Raw genomic sequence first — 10,362 nt, forward strand, 5'->3', positions numbered from 1 at the left:
CTCTCTCTCTCTCTCTCTCTCTCTCTCTGTGTGTGCTGAGTTTTTTTGACTGCTTAAATTGGCAAGATTTTATTGCTAGCAAGCAAATCCTTTTCGTTAGCATCTCTTTTTCTGTGATGTACTCTGGGTGTGGCTAATTATAGGCTTTTCCCTCTGTCCCAAATTCAGTAATTTTTGTTAGGAAGGGAGGGATGCAATATTATAGGCCTGGCACTCGTTGTCAAATTATGGACCACAGTACTGCTAATGACACAAAGTTAATCTTGGCATTGGCACACAGAAAAGAGTCTATCAATAGCAGCAATGGTATCACTTCAGCAATAGCAGGTAAATTAACAGCACTAATAGCACCACGGACAAATTGGACATGCCATAAGAAACAATAATGTACTACCCTTAGATGCAGAAAAGAGATCTATAATGATAACACAAACACTAAGACAAACTAAATATTTACACATGGTAAATAGCTACTCAGTGTGACAACTATAATTCCACAAAGGATAAAAATTATTCAACAAGGGCCATTGAGATAGCTCAGCAGCCTCAGCACTTGTTTACATAAGTACAGGGGCCAGGGCTCGATCCCTGGCATTGCATGCCATGCTGTCCCCTACCCCAGGCACACTGAGCCAGTGATGGAGTCTGGGCGTGGTAGCATACTCCTATAATCCCAGCACTAGGGAGGAAGAAAACAGAAGGATCACTACGAGTCTCAGCTGTGTAGTGAGACCATGCACAAAAAAGAAAATTATTCAATAGTAATAATACAGAGTTAACTATCTAGAGATAAACAAAACTTAATGATTATACTATTAAATATAGGTAGGGATAATTAAAGAAGAAAAATATAAAAATCAAACAGTTTAAAAAGAAAGTGTGATAAATGTTCCTATTTTTGAGTGAAAGAAAATTAATAGAATTAGATAAATGTAACAGAGAACAAATAATAAAAAGAAGAAAAAAGTGCAAAAGAAAAGAAAAAATTAAGAATTTAAATGGCAATCATTAAGAAAAGAAAAAGAAAAATGGAAAATCTCTCAAACTACAAAAGCTCATCTATAAGAAAGAGAGAGAAAAGAGATAAAAACTGAGTCTAAGGAAAGAAAACACCAATAATTAATTTTTTTAATATCTGCATCATTCAATGCTGGATCTGTGGCTCTGGAATCCAGCAGGTCACAGCGTCTTGTCCTGGCTTTATGACCTGTGGCTTTGCAAGAGGACCCCATGTTCCAGAGGCTGCTCTGCTGAGTCACCCCAGGCTGTTGCAACTCTCCAGGCAAAGATGTGTCCTTGCTCACGTTGGGAGACCCGTGAAGCAATTAGACCTCTGAGCTTTGCTGGATGTGGGCAGCTGGGCAAGGTCTCCATATTCCACTGTCCTTAATGCTAACACTTTCATACCAAGCCACTTCCAAAAGCAGCACAAGTTGGGCCTGGCTTCTCATTAGGCTCCAGGTGGCACTCTGTGGCCTGAGCCTAACCTGAAACTTCTCAGGGGTTCTGCTTTTAGTTCTCACCCTCTCTGTCACTGCCTCTCATGGTTATGTCTGTACACTGACTGGGTGGGTCACACTGGGAACTCTGAGGTGAAATTATGTTTAAACTGTTCTAAGCCTGATTCTTAAATAATCAACACCTCCTAAAATGGTGACCATCTAAGTTACTTCGCTTGCTGTTGAGACAAAATGCCTGACACCCAAAGTTAAAGGAGGACAAGTTTGTTTATCTCAAAGTTTGCCGAGGTTTCAATCCATAGTTGGCTGGCTCCAAAGCAGGTTGTTGGCACATGCAGAGAGACAACAGTTCACAGCAGCAGATGGCAGCAAAAGCAACAAGGAAGAGAGAGACAGCCTGTTTCTGTCCCTTACATTGTACCAGTCTACCAAAATTAGGACAGGCCAATCCAAGCAGCGGACTGACCCAGCAATCACTCAACCTTAATCCCAGATACCTTATTTCCAGCATTATGCTATGAATCAATCACACACTCTAGATTCAGTCACCCTTGAAAAAAGTACCATGACGGCAAGAAGTTTTAGGGGGACATCTAGCTATCAACCATAGCAGTGCCTGATCAAACATTCCTGGAACTCTTTTGGTTCCTGCACTGGCTATCTATTCTAACTGTTGCTTGTCATGTGGAGTCATTTTTTGAGGAGAATCTCATGCTATTTTTGTGGTTTATGATAGCTATGGGCTTTGGTGGGGTGGGGTGAGGGGGCTAGCATTGTGGACCCAGGCCACTGTTTCTTCCCAGAGCTTCAAATCCTGGGAGCTTGTCTTGTGTTTGCAGAGACAAATTCCTTCCCTGAGGAGCTAGGTTGAGTTTTCAGACTGCCTTATTGGTTTTCTTGCATTGTGGTCTCTTTCTTTAACTTCTCTGTAATGTCTATCTTTCTTACTGATACAGGGAGAAACACTGATCTTGGGTGGGTGACCTCCAAATGATACAGGGAACCTCCAAATGATATAGGGGAAAAATGATTTCTCTACCTGACCTGCACGAGTTTGTGTTCTCTAAAACTGAAGAATGAATTTTAGGAACAAATGGAGGTTATGAGCAGAATATATTTATTGAGAGAAAGAAAGCTCCTGTCTAAGAGAGGGATAGGAGGGGTTCCCGAATGGGTAGTACCCCAGGGAAGCTGTCTCTTCTGGGAACTTTTACAGAGGAAAACCATGTGAGGCTAAGGTGGAGAAAGGGGGAACTCACTTTGGTGGATGTGGGGTGGGACAAAGTTATGGTCAACCAATGGGATTACAAGCACCATTGCTCAGGTAAAATTGATTAAGTCCAGGACCAAATGGGGAAGTGAGTCAGGTAGATAGCTGGCATGAATGTAGAACAGGACTTTATGAGGTAGCTATCCAGTAGTAGTCAGATTAATGACTCTTGGTCTCCCTCAGGGTGATGATTAATCTTGGATGCCAATCTTTAGGGAGGTTGGTATTTGTTTGATCTTTGGTCTTTAGGTCTGGCCCACAATGGGAGCATCCATCCTTCCCACAGTTGCAAGGTATCTTGTCTTCTGTGTTATCTCCTTCGAGGGCCTGGCCCTGTCTGACTGTCTATAATACTTTTATCTAACTCAGCTGCCTACAACATTACCAGTTTCTTCCTGATTTCTAGAAATTTAGTTTTTTTTTTTCCCTCTCTCTCTTTCTGTCAGTTTTTATTTTCCTAATACCTGGATTCTATTTCTGGAGCAACTGAATTTTGTTGGTGACCATTATTTTTTCATTTTTGTTCTTTCAGAAAGTTTATTTTTAAGAAGACTAGAAAGAAATTAATTTTATGGAATCAAGATACCATTGTATAGGGGCCAGGGAGATGGCTCAGTAGAATAAGCGCTTCCCTGGCAAGCGCAAGGGCTTGAGTTCAATCCCCGGTTCCGAAAAAAAAAAAAAAAAAAAAAAAAAAAAGATACCATTGTATTTCTGAAATTTGTTTGGCTGAAAAGACATCAATGGTCTTTGGAAAAGAAATAAGAGTTAAAAGAAAATTTAGTGCCTAGCAATGAATTTGGGGCATTAAAGAGATTATATCATAAGTAAATTATCATAAACCAGTAGATACTAAGATTTTAGAAAAAATATGGTGAAAACAAATTAAGAAAAATGTACTATTAAATTTTTTTTCTGGAGAGAAAACTTGCTGATGAATATTTCAGAAAAGAAGAAATACATCAGACTAATGGATACCTGTCATTTGTTATTGCTCTAGTAAGTATTTATTAGACAACAATTTAATAAGTCATTCTGCAGAACTGAAAATGTAGCTTTAAATTTGTTGGTCTGCCTGTTTTCTATTCCGATAAATATTTATAAGTAATATTATTATTATTATTATTTCTCTGTGTGTGTGTGTGTGTGTGTGTGTGTGTGTGTGGTACTGAGGATTGAACTCTGGACCTTGTGCTTATACCACTGAGCTCTATCTCCAGCCCTATAAATAGTACTTTTGAATTACTTTGAAGTACAAAGTTACTTTCTTTGGGAGTTTAAAAAAGTGATTGAAGTGCAGTTATTAAGTTCCTTTATAACTGACATTCAAAATATCTTCTTAAATCTTAATAGATTTGGCGCCAGATAACCAGACATTGTAAACTTTTTCTTTTAACAGGACATCAAAATTGTGAGCAAAAGAAATAGAAGAGTTATAGATTTGGAAAATCAATTCCTTCACTGACACATTGACAATAAGTGGAAAGGGCTTGCTTCTAACAGTCTTTCCAGGGTGTTCTCTGTCACTTTACTAGCCAGTAACCATGCTGCAGGAATGGAAAAGAACATACTAAGTACATGAGAGCAGATACTTAGTGTTGCCATAAAAATTAAGATAAAATATTCAGGATTAATTTATTGATTTAGAATATCATTTTTTAGTGATTGTTGAAAATATTATTAGGTTCTGAATAACTAGTTAGAGCTGTTCTAATTTCTTTCTTGATGATTGCAAAGGCCTCTTTACTTCTTATTCCTATTTCTTTTCAGGTTTGTAGCAGGAATCACTGGCCCCAGGAATCCAAGTATGTCCACACAGATCATGCCACTCATCTTTCAAAGTCCTCTGATTCTTTCCTACCTCAGAGTGAAGCTGGGGCCTCCACAAAGCCTACCAGGTGCTTTCTCTCATTCCTCTGACTATGCCCAGTCACTTGTCTCCTTGTAATTCCTTAAACAGCACAGGCAGGCTCTTGACTCAGAGCCTTTGCCGAAGTTTCCTCAGTCTTCCCCCAGGCTCATTCTTTTGCGTCTTCATCTCAGTGAGCAGTTTTCTTTACTACTATCACTGCACAATGTATTATCCATTTGATTTGTTCAAACCTGTTTACTGCCTCCCCCTTAAACTCTGTGAAGGCAGAGATTCTGTCTACTTTGGTCACCACTGCAGTCCTAATACTTACAAGGGAACCTTATAAAAGGTGCTCTTGAAAAGTTTTCTGTGTTCACATAAACACTTCACTAAGCCCCTCTACTTTCACGCAGGTATTAATGCTTCAGATATCCCTGGGAAATGTCTGCTGTGGTCATTACTTGCTATGAGTCAACTCGAATGGATTATGCAATGCCTGAATGATGAGTAGAGCACAGTTCTGGGTGTATCTCTGCATGACTGACACGTAGCCTTCAAACTAAAAGAGGAAAACCAACTGTGGATGGCACCAACCAATAAGCTTAGAGCTTGGATGTCATAAAAGGAAAAGAAGGAGCACGTCTTCCTCTGCTTCTTCAGAGGAGCTGTGCTCTCCACCATTGCCTTTGGACATTTGGCTTCCAGGATAGGCACACAGACCTGCTGGCCTTCAGACACAGCTTGCCCTGGACTCTGCAGTGGACTCCAAGCCTTCACCTTCAGCCGCATCCTTCACTCTCAAGTGTCTCCATTTTGCATTCTTCCACACCTAGTTCTACAGGGGGCCATTGTAAGCCTACTTTGAAAATACTTTCTATGTACATGGGCTGGGCTGTTCTGTTGCTACCTCAGGGAGACTGTATTCATACTATGAAGAACCCTGAGATATGAAAGTAATAGAGACTTAGAAATTATGACAGGATTGAGGTTTTGGTTGTGCCATTTAGGGAAAAAGAAAGAAGGCAAGGATAGAGTGGAAGTTGTAGAAGGCATGGTAATTTGCGTTTTTGGTAAAATGTATCATCACACACCTATAATCTTAGCACTCTGGGAGGTTGAGGCAGAGGATCACAAATTTGAGCTCAGTCTGGGAAATGTAATGGCTAATAACATCCTTTCCCTCCCCCAAAAAAGGGCTAAGGATGTGGCTTAGTGTGAAGGCTCCAGGTTCAAGCTTTGGTATTGGAAATTCTGTCATTCCATCAGTAGTTCCGTGTCATTTTTTGTGCTTAGACAATACTCAAAGGTGGCTGTGGTTGGTCTTATTTTACTGTGGTCTCAAAATTAACTTAGTTGAGATTTGTATTCCGTGAGATTGCATGTCTCTAATAAGAGAACTAAGTGGATTAGCTATGACCACCACTAGCTTCTGATTGCTTGGCTTATTCTCTTCTTTCTAACTTGTCACAAGCAGCTAGATTTTTTGTGGAGAAGAAGTAATATGGGAGCTAGGAGTAACTAGGGGAGAGAGGTTTCTATGGAGACTCTTGAATCTGTACAAAACAGAAAACTACCTCCTCCAAGGGGACACCCCAACTCCCTTCTACACTTTCACCATCAGAAAGAGGACATAGAGGTCTGGAGGCCAGCAGAAACCACACCCTAGCCCTCTATTTCTTTTGTCACACTCACATCTCAGTGGTACAAGGTCAGAGCTGTGAAGCCAAAATCTATGCAAGAGCTGCTAACTCTTCCTTCTGTAGCTCTTTCTCCTATCTGGGAAGGATTTGAGGAGAAATTAGCCTCCTTTATTCCATGTCTGTCATTCATGTGCCACTTTGTCACCAGCCAGAGGTTAAGGGTCTCTGAGGCTGAAAATAAGGAACTAAATCCACTCTTTTTGGAGAATAAGTTTGTGGGTTTGTTGATGTCCATTACAGCAAAGTAATCTTAGGACACATTAGCAGGAGGCAAAAGAAGGGTTTATTAGTCAGAGATATTAGACACACTCAAGAGTAGAGTGTGGGTATTCACAGGAATGAGGCACCTTATGGGCCAGAGTTGGGTCATATTAATGGGCTGTCTTTGAAATGGGTGATCTAGGATGAATATTTTTATTTTCTGTCAGGTTACAAGGCAAGCCATCTACATGTGTTTAAAGTTAAGGTATTTTGTGTGCCAATATTGTTGCTTTTTGATGGGAAGCAGAAGTACACTTTGTAGGTGAAAAGGATAGGCTGAGCCCAATTCATAAGCTTACTCTGTCTTTAAAATCTTTAGGAAATATTTTTAGTGAGTTTTCTGGAGGGGGAAAGGAAAGGTTTGAGTACACTTTGTGTCCTACAGCTACTGTTGTTTTTCAAAAGTATAGTTTTAAAATGTTCATTCTCTTGTGCTCTTTTTTAAAATCTTCTTTTTATTTTTTCTCTCGTACCTCATTCCCTTTGCTCCTGAGACTTTGGCTTTTATTTTTAGGAAGGTACAGAAGACCCAACAGTCTGACTTTATGTGACTGTTTTAGGCTTAGGAGGGCATTGACCTTATCTAGCTAGGGACTGAAAGTCTTGCTTTGTCTGATAGAAAGGTGGTCTAATAAGATTGGGCTTTGTCTTTTGAAGAACTATCATCTTTGGACAGTTTTGCCAAGAGAGCAAAGGCATCCGAGATATCAGCCTACAACAACAATGGCTTGTGCAACTTCAAAGAATGTTAATGGACAGTATTATGGCCAGCAAAAAAATGAGATTTTTTTTTTCCTGCAACCAGGTTATTTTAGAGAACCAGGAAGTTAGCCAGTTACTAGAGCTTATGACAGAGTCTGACACTGCATCAGTTTGTAAAGGTAGACCTTGGAATGTGGAAGGCACATTGACAGAGTTGTTAGGATTGTATGTACAATATCTTGTGATAATGGCACAGGTTGTGCCTTGTGCCGTTGTATGGAGTGTCACATGATTTTATAGAATGGCTGCTAAAACCACTTTCTAAAATTTAGTAATTATTGTCTTTTGTAGAATCACTTAAAGCTTTTTGTGTATAGTTAACAAAAGTTTTAATGTGCCCTATTATACTATATTTTAAGTTTTACTTTGAGAGTAAAGATAGTAGATAGTCATATCAGTGAAAATTTAATTTATCCTATTGATTTTGCAAGACTGGAGGTTAGCTGGTTGATCTACAGTTTTAATCTAGCACCCTTGAACCTATGGGAATCCTAGTGCTTTTGGTTTTATTAGCCAGGAGGCAACCAAGCCCATAGGTTTGTGCCACAGAGCCACTGTGAACCATTTGAGATTGCCAATCTTATTTTAACTTTTATCCTCTAGTTAGTGGCAAGCAAATTAGCATTTTCTTTTAACACAATAGTGTCAATATTGTCTTGAGTAGGAATTTATCCGATATTTTGGTTAGCATTTTATTTTTACTTATTTTAAGTGTGCTTTTTTTTTTTTTTTTTTTTTCAATAAAGGGATACTAGAGCTGGGAGATAGCTCAGTGGCCTAAGCACTTTCCTGGCAAGAGTGAGGACCCAGATTTGATTCCTGGTACCACATGCCATGCCAGCTCCAGAACCGGGTGTGGTGGAGCTGTAATCCCAGTACTAGGGAGGTGGAGACTGGAAGATTACTACGAGTTTGGGCTATGTAGCAAGACCCTGTACCAAATACATGAATAAATAAAAAAAGATTAAAGAAATGGGATACTAGTTGGCTGAGTTTTTCATAGTAAATATCAGTCAAATATTTTTAACTCAGATATAAAAATTGATAGTTATCTACCTGTCATCATGGAAGGTTTAGGAATTTTGGAAATTTTAGGATTTTAGGAGTAAAACTGGTTATCTATAAGCTGATGATTATCTCTGATTGAAGTCTTAGGAGTTTACAGGGTTTTAGAAGTAAAAGTACTTATCTATAAACTAATGTTTCTCTCTCTCTCTCTCTCTCTCTCTCTCTCTCTCTCTCTCTCTCTCTCTCTCTCTCTGTCTCCCTCCCTCCCTCCTTCCCTCTTGGTATTGGGAATCTGATTTGGGATGTCGTGCTTGCCAGGAAGGCCAGGTGCCACTGAGCTATATCCTCAGCATAAGGGTTATCTCTTATCTTGGGAATTCTAGGAATTTTAGGAGTTTAGGAGATTTTAGTTCAGGATCTCAATGCTTTTATAATTGAGTATTACTGTGACTAGAGAAAAAAACATATGACCTTCATACTGTCCAGTGAGAGAGATTAGACCCGGTAGCAAGGTTTAAGATTGGTGCTGAACCTTGAGCTGTTTTACAAAATTTCTACGTTTTGTTTAATCTCTCCCTGCTAGATGGTATTTTTACCGTGGTAGCCCAGATGTACTAGAATTGGGCAATTGTTTACAAACTTCTCATATATGCTTGCTCAAGTTTTTGGAAAATTGTTGGGTCAAGTCAAGGAAGACATTAGTTTTCTCATTGGAAAATAGTGTAAGGGTTAAGAAAAAAATGAACTTTTTGATTTTGATTTTAGATGGTAATCAGTCTTGTTATGTATGGCCATAAATTACAGGTACAGATGGAAACTGTTGACAGGTGTGGGTGTACTGTTTGAACCCTCCCTTTATGTATTTAGCCTAGTTTTTAATTATATATGGATATAGATATAGATATAGATATATAGATATTATTTCAATTATTTTGGGGATGTTTAAGCCTAGGTTAAAGTAAGATTTGTATTAAATGAAAAATATATAGTTATTAAGATTAAGCTCCATAGGCATTATTATTGGAGCCATGGGTAAAGATTCTTAATAATTTAATTTAATTTTTTTAACCAGTTATGTTATTTGCCAGGATTGATCATGGTTTTTGTCTGACTACCTGACTCTCTTTGAAGGCACAGGGACATTTATTTTATTTTTTATTTTAGTAAACTTCTTCCAAGCACAGTGTCTGCTTGTTGACTTTCATCTTTCAAGGTCCAACAGTCTCCCTGCTGGTGAGGGCTGGTGACTCACTGGAGGTATAGAATATTTGAACGAGGTCTCTTCACATCTCGGAAGCCTTTGTTGAGCTTGGAGCGTATTGGCTATCTTCTTAGCCCAATTATGTTCTTTAGATTTAGTCTCTGAGCCATAGTTGTTGAACACTAAGGAGCTCATTTACAATAGTATTGAAGTTGGAGAGGTATATTTAACTGTTATAATCTCGTTTGGATATTGAACACTTCAAAATATACAGAATGGCCAAAGAACTGCTAATTTTATCAAACATGCTTGTCTTAGAAGTGAAATTTTTGTACAATGTTTATAGAAAAAGGGAAATTTGTTAAATCAAATTTAAAATAAAGAATAAACAACATCTTAGCTTACCTATTATGATGACATTATTATACTAGAACTATTAGGTTTTTGTTATTGTCCTTGAAATATAGTTAAATTTTTATGTCAGTGTAAAATACCTTTAATTCATCATCTTTATCTTATTATAAAATATTAAATGACATAAAGACATTTTTACCTGAATTTTTTTAACAAAATGCTTTTTTTAAGTGGAATGTACTTCTTTATGGATATACTTGATAGCTTACTAAAGTCTAGTTTTTAATCATTGAAATGATTATAATGAAACTATATCAACTGTATAATATTTAGGCAGTCTAAATATCATAATAGGATTATATAACAATATAATACATGTGAAAAGTTCATTGTCATACACAACTTTTAGAGGTCATTAGTAGAATGATATTTTTAGGGCTGGAGAGATGGCTCAGTGGTCTAAAGCACCTACTTAGAACAAGCTTAGCAAAGCA

The sequence above is a fragment of the Octodon degus genome, unplaced genomic scaffold (assembly GCF_000260255.1).
Source record: "Octodon degus isolate 3935 unplaced genomic scaffold, OctDeg1.0 scaffold00170, whole genome shotgun sequence".
Taxonomy (NCBI): Eukaryota; Metazoa; Chordata; class Mammalia; order Rodentia; family Octodontidae; genus Octodon; species Octodon degus.